The sequence below is a fragment of the Dryobates pubescens genome, chromosome 1 (assembly GCF_014839835.1).
Source record: "Dryobates pubescens isolate bDryPub1 chromosome 1, bDryPub1.pri, whole genome shotgun sequence".
Lineage (NCBI taxonomy): Eukaryota > Metazoa > Chordata > Aves > Piciformes > Picidae > Dryobates > Dryobates pubescens.
The window spans coordinates 23,172,262-23,188,319 of NC_071612.1; positions in this window are offsets into that span (position 1 = coordinate 23,172,262).

Here is a 16,058-nt window from a genome sequence, read left to right on the forward strand (position 1 = left end):
CTGGGAGAAGAGACCAACCCCCACCTGGCTACAACCTCCCTTCAGGTAGTTGTAGAGAGCAATAAGGTCTGCCCTGAGCCTCCTCTTCTCCAGGCTAAGCAACCCCAGCTCCCTCAGCCTCTCCTCATAGGGCTTGTGCGATCTTCTCCTGTGAATGCAACCTAAAAGTGAGGACAAGTTTAAGAACTGTTCCAAACACAGCTTTCTAGATGGACAAAAAACTCTAAGATTTGATCTTCAAATAATTTAATTTGACTTGGTTTTCAGTGATATCTGTTAAGACAACCCTTTCCTCCAGGTGCAGGAGCTGTTAAAATAAGAGTATACTCATAGAACCCTAAATTTTCATGATAAGCAAAAGCGTAACCCACTAATCCCTCTGTTTATCTTGATCGGGATAGCAAAGTAGATATGGATGTAATAGCAAAGTGGAAATGATTGCACATCCTACCTTTTCCAAGGGACTCTGCAGTTTCTTGCCCCCATCAGTCACTGCTCTATGGCCTATCATTACAGGTCTCCCTAAATGTACATTACTCTGTACATTACTACACTAGACCATAAAACTTTCAGTGTAATTACTCTTTCCTAATCTCCAGTGTTGTGGTATGCCATTTTAAAATGCAGATATATTTTCGTTGGCATAATACTGATCTGAGACATGCTAGGCCTTTGAAAGAAAAATCTAGGGGAAGAGACAAAGAGAGGGGGAAAAAAGCTGTCCTTTCTCTAACAGCTTTCTGTAAATGCCCAGGAGCCTGGCAGACTGGGAGCTATTCTAAGGCAGAGAAGCGGATGCTGAGACTTGCATGCAAAATGCAGCCCGTCATGTGGCAATGCTATTTATCATTTACATTCCATTCATGTGCCATTGGTAACATGCACAGACACTAAAGTTGGACTTTATCAGCACGTTTCTGTTGCTACACGTGACTGTCATCAGAGCGTTTTGGTAGCAGCTGAAGCACTAAACAACAACAACAAAAAATAAAACCTTGGTCTCTGTGGTTTTCTTATAAACAGCTTTGGTAGGACTTGCTGAACAGTCAAGAGAGCCCTGAAACTGTCGAGATGAAAGCAGAAACACAAGCGTAACAGTCAAACATCTTTGCAGTTAAGACCTTTAACATTGTAGCCAGCAATACTTTTCCAGAGAAACACAGGCAGGAGACTAAATAGGTAACTGAAAGACATTGATCCTGGGCTGCAATCCCAGCCCTGCCACTGACTTGTTCAGTGATTATGTTTGGGTTTTTTAACCCCTGGTTGCACCGCCTTCCCCATTGGCAAATAAACAAATGGTTATTGAACTTCCTGGGTGAGGCTAAGGTAAGTGTGTATGTAATCCCATATGTTCCTAAGGCAAGCACTGTACTTGCATAAAATATTCAATATGCTATCCATATATTCATTTCTGCCTCCACTTTGCTAGTGCTGGCAGCTCTGCTATTTTTTTCCAATGAGAACCTTCATATTCTCTGGATGCACAAACTGTACTACACCTCACCAAAAGCTGCTTCTAATAAACATCCCTAAATCTACTCCATTCTTGTTTAAAATCCTCACTTAAAACCAATTCTGCTATGAAATCACCCTAAAACATGGCAATAATGAGGCAAGCCCAGCCTTCTCATATTGCCAAACCCCGCTGTGCCTGCCCTGCAATGGGAACTTGAAAGGGTGACGTGTTCCCATGTTCCTGTACACAAAAACTCAAGAGAAAGTAGCCTGGGCCCAAATAAGCTGAGAGAAGGTGTGAAATAAACCAGATGAAAACTTTTCCATGCAGCACAAGCTGTGGAGCTTGTGACCATGCAATGAGTTCAAAATGGGATTAAATACATTCACAGAGTCACAGTCTGTTAAATCTCCAACTCAGGATATGGCTAACCTACCTGCTGGTGTTCTAACAAGGGACAGACCACTCAGTACATGGCCTGTTCTCTAATCTCTTCCTTTGTTACCAGCCAGTGTCAGGGAGGATGTCAGCCTAGATAAATCTTTGCTCTCACCCAGTAGCATAAACTCTTTTTTTTAAGATATACTAGTAAGTCCTGCTTTTCAGCAAGAACTTATTACCTCTGGCACAGTATGATGCTATATTGCTTCTGTCAGTGTGGCAGCCTTCATGGAGCTCTGCATTCTGCCTTTTTACATTCCTGTGTTCCTTGTACCCACTTACTTTCTGATATATTTTATTTAGCATGCACATTATAGGGAGCAGGATGCTTGTTTGGCCCTGTGTTTATCGAATGGTCAATATGATTATGTATAAATACCAGGCACGGGAGATACTAAGGTAAGCTGTCAGAAAGCCCCTGTGCAAGGAACACGTGCAGTCCCCTTGATCCGTCACACAGGGTTAGCTGATATGATAAACACTGTAAATAGAAACGACTTGTTCTGAGCACTAGCTGTTAAAGCAATAAACATCCCAAACTTCGGAGAAACCCCACTATTTCTCCTCATTTATCAAACAAGACTGTATCATTTTGTTTTCCTCTCCCTTTTTAAACAAGTTCAGTTTGTGAAGATTGAAGAAAAACAAGACATGCTTTCAAATCCCTCCTCTGGATCAAACCTCATTAGGTTTTGATGTCAATGGTGCATAGAAGGCTGACCACTGCCAGCAGAAGTATTTGGCAGCCGGACTGTTACATAATACAATCCTGTCTTTCACAGAAGAGAGATCTCTTTGCTACTAAATGTGCTAAAATTTAACCCACTGCTTTGCTCCATCCAGCCAAAACAACTCTGTACATTTTCCATAGTACTAAATGATGGCTGTAGACAAGTTAGGGTGGTTAAGTCAAGCTTCTGCTTGCAAAATAAAATACCCAGAAATGCTAAAACACATCTAGGTATTTATTCAAGGAAGCGCACATTTCCCTTTCCCCATCTCTGACCAAAATCTGCTGTGAGAAAGGAGATGTTTGTCCTTAAAAGCAAGAGGAATACTTTAAAAGGCTTGTACATCTATTTAAAAAAAATAATTAAAACAAAAAATACACTAATGAAAAGAAGTGTTGCTCTCAAACTGTGTCACTGCATCACGGGAAATGTTTGGATTCAGAGCTCTGGAAACATAAAATGTTTTCCAAGGCTGTTTACAGTAAGCTTGAGCTTTCAGCTCCCATGAGTAGGAAGAAAATGTCTAACTTCACCATTTTTCCAGAATGGCTTTTTAGCTGTGCCTGTGTATCCTGTGATGCTAAAAAAAAAAAAAGACAACATACAGTATCAGCTTTGAGTGGTGTAAATCAGGGGTACTTTTACTCCCACTTGTAGCTTTTGCCAACAAACTGACATGGCAATTTACAGTGCTAGATGCTGACAGGTAATATTCCCACTGAACCCAAGTTTTAAAAACCAAATTATCTTCTTTCAGCCTCAGTATAAAACAGCCCATATAAATTCGCCCAGCCATCCCTGGACCTGCCCCAATATCTCATGTTCAGCTAATGAATACCCTCTAGCAACAGTGATATTTAGCAAATCTGGGAAACAGAAACCCCAGTTTGGGGCTGACTGAAACTGTAAGAAAGGCCTTTAGGATTTGTTCCAGAGAGAATCAAATGGAGAGCGCAGAGGAGGCCTAGCTCTACCCAGTTACAGTCACTAGTAAAGATTACCCAGGTGCCTCCCAAGGAGCTGGAGAAATACTTTGGGTATGTGAATCTATACCCAAATATAGAGTTAAGGGGAACTGTGGGGTAGAGCAGAGGGACACGATGTGCACACAGCCCCAGAATGAAGACATTGAGCATGGTGTGACAGGTCATCTCTGTACTCTTTGGCTAGCATCAGGTAGACAAAATCCTTCCTCAAAAAGTCCTGATGTCAGCTGCTGCTGAAAGATGAGGCTAGTTTCTTTATGTAGCATGGTCATGGGGAGCCACAGACATCCCACACATACACACACATCCCCTGTTCTGGGCTCCTACAATAGCAGTCTGATGCTGAGGAAGGGAAGATATTTGCTGATGCAGCTAAGGAAACTGCCTCTCTGATAGGAAAGTCAATAGAAGACAGTGATTTAAATAGTTTGAATTATCCACTGAAGGAGCCCTCCATTCACTGACAGCAGAAGACTAGAGAGACCAGGGAGACCAGAGTCCTGGGACTCAAGCTTACTTCTGAGAAAACACTAGCCCAAATGCCCCAGCTCAGCAAACAGGACAAGCAAAGCACCATCTCCTGGAGGACAGTGGCCAAGTTGGTTTGCGTCTCTCCAGCATTCCAGTTTAGAGACAGTGTTAAAGTAGGGTCCTGCAAAATTCTCCTCAACATTGCCTAAGGATCATCTCTTGGTTCTCCTTCAAGTCTCAATTGAGACCATTATGGTTTTAGCTGAGCTGTGTGTTTCATGGATGACCATTTTATCATGCACAGGGAGGAGTGAAGGAGGAGAGAAAGTAGGTGGGAAGAGTTATTTAGCTTTAGGAAAATGTAGTTTACTTAGCAATGTATCTTTTCATTCCCTGAATCAGGAATTAATTAGCCCACATCACTCTGTTTAGATGTTTTGTATTCTGCTCTGCCAAGGGGGATAGTGGCCTACAGCAAGTACTAGATAAACAAACACTTGTTAATGGAGACTTGGAGCATAATGGAAAACTATGGATACAAACCAGTTAAAGACCAGTCCCAAGCTGGTGAACGGGTATTACACACACGTCCAGAAACCTTGATACTTCTCTTCCACGTTCCATGATCCCCACCACCAAGTTTCCAAACAACAGATCCTACTTGGAGCACGCTCCTGTGGCCTCATGCTGCAAATGCTGCCAACACAACCTCCTCTCATGGGCGGGTTTGGGGAGAGGGTGTCCTTCTCGGCTCCGGGAACTGAGCAGCCCCTGTGAGCCCCAACTCTGGCCCTTTCTCTCTCCTGCCCAGTTCCTTGGAGGGATGATACAGCAAAAGCCTGGCTTCCACCAACTGTTGTTACAGCCAGAGAACTCAGAGGTTTCTCTTGGCTTGCTGGCTGACTTGTGTAACCAGGGTGAGGTGGTGTGAGGAGCACGAAGGATGACAGACTGGATCTGCAGTGCTAGGGGGAATGGAGGGGAGCTTAGCTGCATTTTACTGGGTGTGAAAAACATAACACTTTGGAGTCACGATGGCTGTGTGCAGACAAGGGCTGGGTTATGCAAAAACAGTGACTGTACTGAGAGAGCCTCTTTAGGCAAGGACATGAGGAAACCTTGAACCAGTCAGTCTTGTACAGGTTTCCTTCCTCTTCCTCAAAAGCAGCATGGTTCTCCCTCATCTTCAACATTTCCTGGTGGCTTAAAGGTCAGCTTCTTGCACAAGATCCCCACTAGGGCATTACGAGTACTTTGAATAATCATGATTTCAGTGCTGTCTGTATTCCACTTCCCTACAATCACAGGGAGGAATCAAATTGCTTTTATTTTATAACATGCAGTCACTTGCATTCCTTGATAGAGCTAGGCAGCCCTTACTCAGGCAAATGACACCAGCTTCTTGTGACATCTAGATATCCCACTGCCTGCCAGAATTTGCTGCATTTCTGCTGAAACCAAGATCTTTATTGTCTTTTTATTGTTACCACATTTTGTGCTCACTCTTTGTAGCGACAGGTACTGAACTGTAATTTTATGATAGTCCCTCGATGCAAGCAATTCAGCAGAAGCATAACTGCTTGTTATTCATGCTTGGATGATATTAAACTTCCATTATCAAACACAGTAAGTCTTTACAACTACACGTCTAAAAGGGGAACTACTTTAATCTGACACAATATTTTCTTAATGCAAACACTAAAGTCTACCTGTGTCACTCAAGGTTAAAGCATACTGAAGAGTAGTCAAAATACTTTGGTGCCTAAACCACAAGATAACTGAATGAAGTATTTGACATTTCACTGAAACCTAGTCCCTCTCTTAATCCCCCTTTTTTCCCTCCTAATATCACATTACTCACTGTTTTAGCCTATAGACATGTTAGACCTGAACTTTTAAGCCATGCCAATTCTGACCTACTTATGAACATATAGGACCACATGAGAGGGGGTTTTACTTGTAAACCATTGTTTGCTGGCTGAATTTATTAACATCTAAAACCTCTGGACCACCAACTTAGTCCACACTTAGCCATAAATCAGGAGATGTACCTTCAGATTGCGTTTAAAAGCCACGTAACACCTTTGGAACTCACAATGCAATTTGGCTTCTTTGCCCTTGTCTGGAATCACACAAGAGGTTAAACTCAAGACATCAATTTAAAGCCACTGACTTCCCTATGATTTGTGGTGTGCTGAACAATTCAACCTACAGACGTGTTAACTGAGCATGAATGGATTGTATAAGCAATCATATTATTACAGCAGGTTAGCACATACTTTTTATCCAGGTAAATAAGTAGAAAGCAGTGACTAGACAATAGCACTTTGAAACTACTCTCCATTATATCATCCAAATGCTACAGAGGCACTTTAATTAGCCTCTGGTTTATTCATTGCATCCTTGAATTTGGACTATTTTGCTAGACATATTCTCTTATAATTATCAGGCATGCTGCTCTTCTCTGCAGATGGAGTTTTCAAACATATACATATCAAATAAGAATAAATTTATGTCCCAGAAGATCTACTCAGAGAAAAAGCCTTTGGCTCTATCAGCTCCCTCAGAAATAAGAGGTCAGGCTTTTGGCTGGTCCACAGGCACTGTAATTTAGAGGCTACTTAGTTACTGGCACCTCAGGGCAAGTGAAACTCTCACAAAATCATTTCCCTCCTAGTTTTCCTCAGCTGAAGCTATCTGATTTAATCCCAGTTGGGGGGGTGGAGGGAGGGGATAAGTATCACACCAAAATGAAGATTAGCATTCTGGGCTTCAGGCTGGAGGCAGATTTGAACCTCACAGGAGCAGCCATTTCTACATAAATCTTAGGTGAAAAGACTGGTAAAACATTCATTTTGACCTACACATCAGGGATCAAAGCAAGATATTTAGAACTTAGAGTTATTCATCACTATAACTCAGACTGAAAGTCAGTTTTCTTTGAGCTGGGCCAGTCGCAGTCAGTCCCCGGAGACTGAACAGAGATCTCTGTGCTGCATGGTCAGCAGATCACACGTGCTCCCCCATGCCCTGTACTTTGGACTGAAGCAGCACCAGAGCTCACCCCTTCAGCCCACACAGAGAATTCTCTGCTCCACCCTCAGAGAGAAAAAAAGATGTCTCCTTAATTTGTGACTCCTAAAAATAAAGTCAAAACTAAATTAAGGAAAGAAAAAAAAAAATGTACCCAGTTGGGACATTTTGTGCTACAATACCACTGACTGTTTAGGTGGGTTTTTTTTCTTTTCCAAAGCTTCATTTGACAAAGCAGCCCATTTCCCAACATGGACCAGGCACCCTGGATTACTGCAGAGAGGATGTAAACAAGCCAAGTTTTGCAGATCTGCCCATGAGCTACTGCACACGTACGTGTAACATTTGCAGAACGATTTCCCAACTGGCGTGTTTGTACTGGGAGCCTTGAAGCTCCTGTGGTGCAGAGTGATTTGTAGTTGAGGCATGTGTGACAGATTCATGTTACCTGTCCAAAGAGGCTGTGGTACACACTGTGTATCGATCCTCAGGCTTGCTTTCTTTTGGTTTCCTTCCTTAAAAACGTAAAGAAAAATTAATCCAGGAATCTTGGAGGTCTCTTCCAACCTTGGTGATTCTGTGAATTAAGAAATACAATTTGCCAGCCTCCCAGATTTTTCACAGTGGTTTAAATAAATTAAATCAAGCTTAGAAAGGGACAAGACCTAGCCTAACTATTGCATTAAAGAACACTGTTCTGAATCTGGAGCAGCTAACAGAATAGCCTTGTGTCTGACTCTGAATAGGGGCAGGGATCTACTCAAGAGAGTCCAACAGAGACCTAACAGGATGATTAAGGGACTGGAGAACCACCCTGTGAGGAGAGGCTGAGAGACCTGGGGCATTTTAGTCTGAAGAAGAGGAGAAAGAGGGGATTTAATAAATGTCTATAAATATCTGAAGGATGGGTGTCAAGAAGAAGGAGACACACTCTTCTCAGTTGCACCCTGTGATAGGACAAAGGGTAATGGATTTAAACTACAGTACAGGAGGTTCCACCTCAACATGAGGAGGAACTTCTTCACTGTGAGGGTCACAGAGCACTGGAACAGGCTCTCCAAGGAGGCTGTGGAGTCTCCTTCTCTGGAGACTTTCAAGACCCATCTGGATGTGTTCCTGTGCAACCTGTGTTAGATTCTGTGGTCCTGCTCTGGCAGGGGGGTTGGACTCAACCTTTGGAGGTCCCTTCCAATCCCTAACATCCTGTGAAGCTATACTAGAGCATGGTTCAAGAAATTAACACAAATAGAGAATTGTTCTCCTGAGAACATATCAAGCACCAACTTTTTAATATAACTGCTGGATATTTACAGCTTTGGAAAGACTCTACAGTAAGCCACGTTGTCCCTAGCCCTTATATGCAACAAATGTGGTTGGGAAAAAGGACACAAGGAGATGGCACTACTATGCATCCCATTCTAAAGCCCAAAGGCAATTGCAGTCCCTCTGCAAACTTCTGCTTGGGAACATTAAAGCCAGGGCTCTGCCTACATGGCACGTTCAAGATCAGCTCATGCACATGGACATCCAAGCACTGCGTGTTCTCACCAAAGCCAGGCCAGATTTGAACACTCCTGAGTTTTGGGAAGGTCTGGATGAAAAACCATATGGCTTGGGTCCACTTCTCACTGCAGCCAAGTGCCCAGTCCTGATCTCATTGAAAACAATGGCAAAGCTCCTGGAGAACACTCCTGCTCATAACTAGCCAACTCTGTCATTTTTCTCACTGCCTAAGCTCTTGTTTTTACTATTATACCTGAGTAGACTCCCCAGCTGTGGGTTTTTTCCCACCCTGATCTCACTTGAATGATGTCAGACAGGGGGTGGGGAGGGAGTAGGGAGACAAATACAGAAATGTGGTCAATGCCAAAGCTGGAACCAGCACATCCAAGGAATAAATATAATAAGCAGTTACAGTGCCAAGGCTGGATACAGCAGCTGAGGAAAAAGGGAAATGTAAAACTTTCTTGGCAAGGCCACATGGATTCATCCAGCTGAAAGAGGCACATTCCAGCCCACACCATTGTAAGCAATAATCTATGTCTCCCTGGAGAAAATACAGATGTTTGTAATTTTTTTGATTTTTTTAACTGCTCCTATGAAATAACCTTGTTGTCTTGACAAATTCCTCTAGGGCTTGGTATTGCAAATGTTACTTCTGTACAAACTGCGAACTGCTGACTCAAACTAAACACACAAAATTACACACAGGACAGTTTTGAAATGCATTCTAATAATAAAAATGTACTTGAAGATTGACTGAACCTAGTGAATTAAGAAATCATTATTAATCACGTCTTATCTAGCCTGAATAACCATCAAATCACAATCAGACCTTGCTTTGTCTACAGCAGCAGCCTCCTGCTCTGCATCATCCCTTTCAACATTTTCTTTGCAGAAATTAAAACTGAAAAATATCCTAATCCTCTTATTCCAGTCGAGTTGATACTACAGTAACTTCATTGTCTTTTAATCAAAGGTTGCTGATTTGCAGGAGTCTAAGTGGTTGAAGTGTACAGTTGTCAGATACTTAGAGAGGCTTACTGAATTTGGCACCATGTCCTTTGCCAGCAACTCCTATGATTGGGCCAGAGAAATATTTGAACTGAAAAGGCTTGATTCTTCTCTGCTTCCCACTTACATTGTCATTTACATCTGCCTATGCCAATTGTCAACTGAAGTCCTTCTGATTTTGACACTTTCTTGTGGATACGAACAGCTGTGTGCTCTTGATCACATAGGTGAGAAAAGTTCAGTGTGCAAGAACTTTGTACACAAGGTTCCCCTTTTCAAGGGCCATATCTTCACTCAGCCTCCTGGCTGAATATGAGCCTTTGGGTTTTTTGTCTAGCTCTAGGGAAGATGATGAATTGGAAAATTTAAAATACCTCTTCACAAAAGGGCCCAAGAGCACCAGAGCCACCACTCAATCTGTCAGGCTCAGAATTGAACCCCAAGGCAGCCGCTGGGGAGAAATGTGAAATCTGCAGCTGCTGTAAATCCTCCTAGCTTTGTTGAACACTGACAATTTACATTAGCCTAAAATCTGAAAAATGTCCAGGATGGCCATAAATGTGCTTATTTGTGCAGTTAGAACACTTAGAGAAGGGTGACTCTGACTCCCTGGAGGTGACAGACACCTACACATCAGATCAATAATGTTGAGAGGAACAATACGTCAGCTTCTGTATGGACATTAGTACCCAACACTGAGCACATACTCCCACTGAGTAGTGTGCAAACCTCCTCTATAAGCAGTTTGAGAAGGACATTGAGACACTCAAACGTGTCCAGAGAAGGGCAATGAGGCTGGGGAGAGGCCTCGACCACAAGCCCTATGAGGAGAGGCTGAGGGAGCTGGGGTTGTTTAGCCTGGAGAAGAGGAGGCTCAGGGCAGACCTTATTGCTGTCTACAACTACCTGAAGGGTGGTTGTAGCCAGGAGGGGATTGGTCTCTTGTCTCAAGCAACCAGCACCAGAACAAGAGGACACAGTCTCAAGCTGCACCAGAGGAAGCTTAGACTCAAGGTGAGGAGAAAGTTCTTCACAGAGAAAGTTGTTAGCCATTGGAATGTGCTGCCCAGGGAGGTGGTGGAGTCACCATCCCTGGAGGTGTTCAAGAGGGGATTGGATGTGGCACTTGGTGCCATGGTTTAGTAGTCATGAGGTCTGTGGTGACAGGTTGGACTTGATGATCTTTGAGGTCTCTTCCAACCTTGGTGATTCTGTGATTCTGAGTTTGTGATTTTATTCTTTTCTGTGAGTGAGCTCTAAATGGGATGAGGCATCAGGGAGTTTCCCTGGGTTGCCTATAGGTGCTTTTTTATAGTATTCCCTTTTATTCCATTGCATATGTTATCTTTTTCTGGCAGCAAGTAACTCCTTAGCCACAGCAAGACACACCAGGAAGATACAGGTGAGCAGAAAAGTGGTTTTCCACAATGCTTGTCATTATCTTACTACCTCAAGAAGATTTTCAGCGTCTCATCTTTTCTATCTGACAAACTCTGAGTGGCCTCCTTGGCAAACAATTGTGTTCTCTGTTAGATCACAGAGTTAAAATGCTTTTCAAAATGTTTCATTTAAACCTACCTGTGCTTAATTTCACCATGCAAGCCTTCGTGTGTGCTGCCTACGTCTCTTTCAGACATCGTCTGCTCCTGGCTGTAGTTTTGCTCCATTCTCAATTATTCATATTCAGGCCTCTCTCTCCTAAGCCTTGCAGGAAATTAAAATTGGCTGTTCAAGATGAACTGTAAAAATAGGACCACTCTGCGTTGCTAGGAGGACCCATACTGTGTCAGCAACTCTACATCGATTTGTACCAAGAATCTGCATGAGAATAGGCCTAGGATGTCATTCTTGGTTCCAGTTTTCTCCCATCCTGATAGATCAGTGGTTTTCAAATGAGAAAAATAAGATTACCAGGGTATCACCCCATAAGAGGACAACTCCAAATTTAACATGAAAACACAGCAGCAGCAGTTTTCTCTCTCTGGCATGCCTACTCATGCAGACCTGGGAAGCTGAATGACCCAACAGGGGCACCTCTGCACTAGTTGGTTGACCAGACTTTGCTGGCAGCTTGCATTGGATATACCTTCTGGTTTTCCTCCACTGAGAGGTATCACAAAGCCAGTTCTTCAAATTTGGGGGAAAAAAAGAAAGCTTCACATAAATTGTCAAACACCCTGATCATCTGTACACTCTCCTTTTCTTTAAGGCCCATTTCTGTCACCTAAGTCCAGCAGTACTTTATGCTGTTAATGGCTCTGTAGTTTTAGATAGTTCACCAGAGGGCAAAACAACTAACCTGAAGCCCTTTGAAGTTAACTAAAAGCCTTGTAAAGTGACTCTGAAACAAGTCCTTAGCCCACTATCAGTCAATACTTACAAAGTGAGGTCATGATGGCAGACCACTGTGGAGCTCTCTCCATTTCATTCATGGATTCAACACTTTCAGATTATAACTCAAGAATAAAAATTAAATATTAAAAAAACCCACCACAATTAAAATAGATGGTGACCTACTATGGTAGGTAGTAAGTTAGAGTATGTGGCTTCAAGGTCAATGCAGAGTACTCAATACTGAGCAACTTGGATAAATTCATATAAAGTTTCACAGTGTACTGAGAACTTCGAGATTTAACAGGGTTTTTCTGTTACACTAGGGGCTGTTAGGACTCTCTCTCTTATTTTTCTGCTATCACCAATGTATTCAGAAACACTTAAGATCCAGATCCAAACAATTCCTGAATTCAGGGAGCTTGGATCTAAGATTTGAGAGATTGGAGTTCAATGCAATCCCTTCTCCCCCACCCCCCACCCCCTCTTATATTTTGGTTTATCTTTAAAGATTACCAGGGTCAGAACAACTGTTTCCAAGATCAGATTCAAAAGGGAGCCCTCAAGCTGCTAAGAAAGGAGTTTGCCATGAAATTACCTTCTCATCTCCAAGTCTCGCTGCTGAATGAAATCTAGGCAGCTGTTAGCAGTTTCTTCAGTGTCCTGATTTGTAGATTTACAAACTTAACAACATGTAGCTTGTACATGACTGCTATATCTGAATGCTTTTCAGACATGGTTCTTATTTAAGACTGGTTAGCCATCAAAAATTAGGAAGAGATTTTTTCCTTCCTCAGCATGAGGAAATTTGTTTTTCTTCTCTAAATGTGTTGCGTCAAAAAGCCTGGCTTACAACTGCAAAGCTGCAAAAACTTAACTCTCCAAGGATGGGCAAATCATCTACTTATTCCTTTGTAATTATCTGAAAGTTTTGGATGAAAACGCCTAGAGTTCACTGTCCACATTTCATCCTGGCTGACAAAGCTGGCAGATAATCCATCATTAAGAACAGAGGAGTAGGAAACTGTTTGGAAACACGCTAAATCTGGAAGACGAGCCTTTGAAACTGCCTCGGATTAAGTGGTCACTCTGAGTATTCATGACTGACTCAGATTGGAAGAAACAGAACAAAAAGCCACTTCATTTGAGACTTCTACTCTGAGCTGAGCCCAGAGTAAGAAAATGTCCTCAGCCTGAGGGTTCCTTAGCAAGGCTGCATTTGTGAGGGCAAAGGGGAATAGGAAAGCCACTTCTCGGAGAGGAACAGGGAATTTAATCTTACTGTTTTAAACTGTCTCCAGTTTATATTCTTGCACCTCTGGATAAAAATCTCAGAACCACTGGCCATCATGTCTGTGTAGGGGTTTGTATTATTCATGTCCCACAGCAATCTACCATGGGTAAAGCAAAAAGGTACTGTAGCAGCTAGGTCTTTTGGAGCTGAATTTAAATATTGTTTCAAGACCTTGATTCTACAAAGCCCTTGAACATACCCTGGAGTTTCTGGGGGCAGGGACAAGGATTCCTCTTCCTTTCAACTGTTGCCCTCTATGCCACAACTCAGAGTCATGCCAGGGATGAGGGAGGAGAACCTTGGAGAGACCACAGCAGGTAACTGCTAATTAGCACATCAGTCTTTGTCATGTGTAGTGGAGCTTTTGAGCATTGCTCTAGATCCAGGTGCAGCTGCTGCTACCACCACTTAGGCAACTTGTCTCAGCAAGTTCCATGGGTGCCCATCACAGCTTGAGGTGAGCTCCAAGAACAAGCCCACAACTTGCCTGGAGGACTCTGTTCAGCAGACACCTTTCTCAAGTGGTTTTATTCAGTTGTTCCCCCTTAATCTAATGTTCCCCACATATTGGCACTCTCAAACAATGCCATTTATTTCAAACTCTGCCTCTGTATTGCCCACAGGATGAGTATGACTCAAAGTATATTTTACAGTGATATTTATTTGGCTCTGAGCGGGTTCTACCTCTGCTCTCCATTTCCCCTTTTCACATGACAGGGACAACACCTTGTAAACAGAATAGAATCAAATAGAATAGAATCAAATAGAGTAGAATAGACCAAACCAGGTTGGAAGAGACCTTTGAGATCATTATGTCCAACCCGTCATCCAGCACCACCTAATCAATTAAACCTTGGCACCAAGCACACCATCAAGTCTCCTCCTAAACACCACCAATGATGGCAACTCCACCAGCTCCCCAGGCAGCCCATTCCAATGGGCAATCACTCTCTCTATGAAGACTTTCTTCCAAACATCCAGTCTAAACCTCCTCTGGCACAGCTTGAGACTGTGTCCTCTTGTTCTGGCACTGGTTGCCTGGGAGAAGAGACCAACCCCCACCTTTCTACAACCTCCCTTCAGGTAGTTGTAGAGAGCAATAAGGTCTGCTCTGAGCCTTCTCTTCTCCAGGCTAAGCAACCCCAGCTCCCTCAGCCTCTCCTCATGGGGCTTGTGTTCCAAACCCCTCACCAACTTTGTTGCCCTTCAGTAAAGTGGCCATTCAGTATGCTAGCAAGGAGTTTTGTAGCTAATAACCCTGAATCTCCATCCCAGGTTCCAGAGAATGGGGAGGGATGTACAAATTAGAAACAAGACCGTCACGCACACACACTTGCAACACCACACCATCACATTTAAAGAATTAGCCACACTTCTCTGCAGGCAACTGAAGCATGTCATTAAATGAATCCAAGGTGCTGTTAAGTTCTGAATAAACTGAAAGAAACTTAGACCTTCAAAAGTCTCAGTTGAAAATAAAACTGAAGTCCTGTCCCCAACTTTGGTTCCTCCCTCAGACTACCACAGTAATGATCAAAGCAGGGTTTAAATTGCCATTTGTCCCCATAGACTTAAGAGGTGTATATATATATATATATATATATATTCATATATATAAAATTTTAATTAATAAGGAATTGAATAATAAAATACAGTGTCAGAATTTAATTGGCTGCTGCCTCCTCACGACAAAGTAAAAACACATTCATGACTTGACATTCATTTATCTCCAAACCATTCACTTACAGTCAGTGCCATGGAATATGGATCTCATTGAGCTGGATGGAAAACAAACCAAGTATCTTTTGGAAGGAATCATTTAATGGGTTTTCAGACCAGACTGAAATCTGATGATTTCCAAGCAAAAAGACACTAAAGCATTTCCCTCCAGGGAATTAGCTTTTGTTTAGAGTCATTCCAGAAAAACAGTCCCAACAGATATATTCTGTTGGCTGCAGCTTTTTTGCAGACTTCATTCTGAATGTCATTAGTGAACTGCAGAGGCCCCAGAAGTGAGCCTGTTCCACATGAAGCAGCACACCAGAAGCTATGCAGCTCAGAGCTCCGTGATAAAGCTCCTATCACTGAAGTTGTTCCCATCACAGTCCATTTTGCATCTTCCATATTCACTACATTTTGCTGCTGTACAGGACAGAAGATTCTTCCTAAATAAAGTCAAAACTCACTTCATGTCTATTTTTCCTGTCACAGTGTGTCACCCACCTAATTGAAGACTTTGGTAACCACCTAGAATCATAGAATCAATCCTCCTTTGTAGGAACTTGCTTTCCAGAAGCTGTCTTCAAGAGAAACACAAAAGTGCATCAGACCTACTTTAGACGCCTCAAGTGATGCTCCAACATGCCAAATTTTCTGCACCTCACTACTAGAAAAGGCCCAGGGAGCTGCTTCATCCAACAATCTTGAATACATAAGCACTAGGACCCAGAGGTGTGATAGTCAGAGGCCCTCTGGCTCTTTAATACACAGGAAGAAAAAGTCATCTCAAGAGCAGACTTTTCCCCTGGCAGAAGCATTTATCCTCTCTCTCAGTGGTTCAGAATGCATAGATCAATAAGTGAACACAGTAACAACTTTTTCAGTCAGGTTTTACTTTTTCATCTCCCACTACTTCCCCTTGACACCCATGAATACCATCTCCAGCCTGCCTTGCTTGAGCTGAGGGTGTGTGAGCAGATGGGGCTTTTGATTTTAGGGGGTGGAAATGGCCTCCCCTCTCCTTCCTCCCCCCCCTAACAACCACACCTACTGCACTATGCCCTCCATATTCTTGGCTA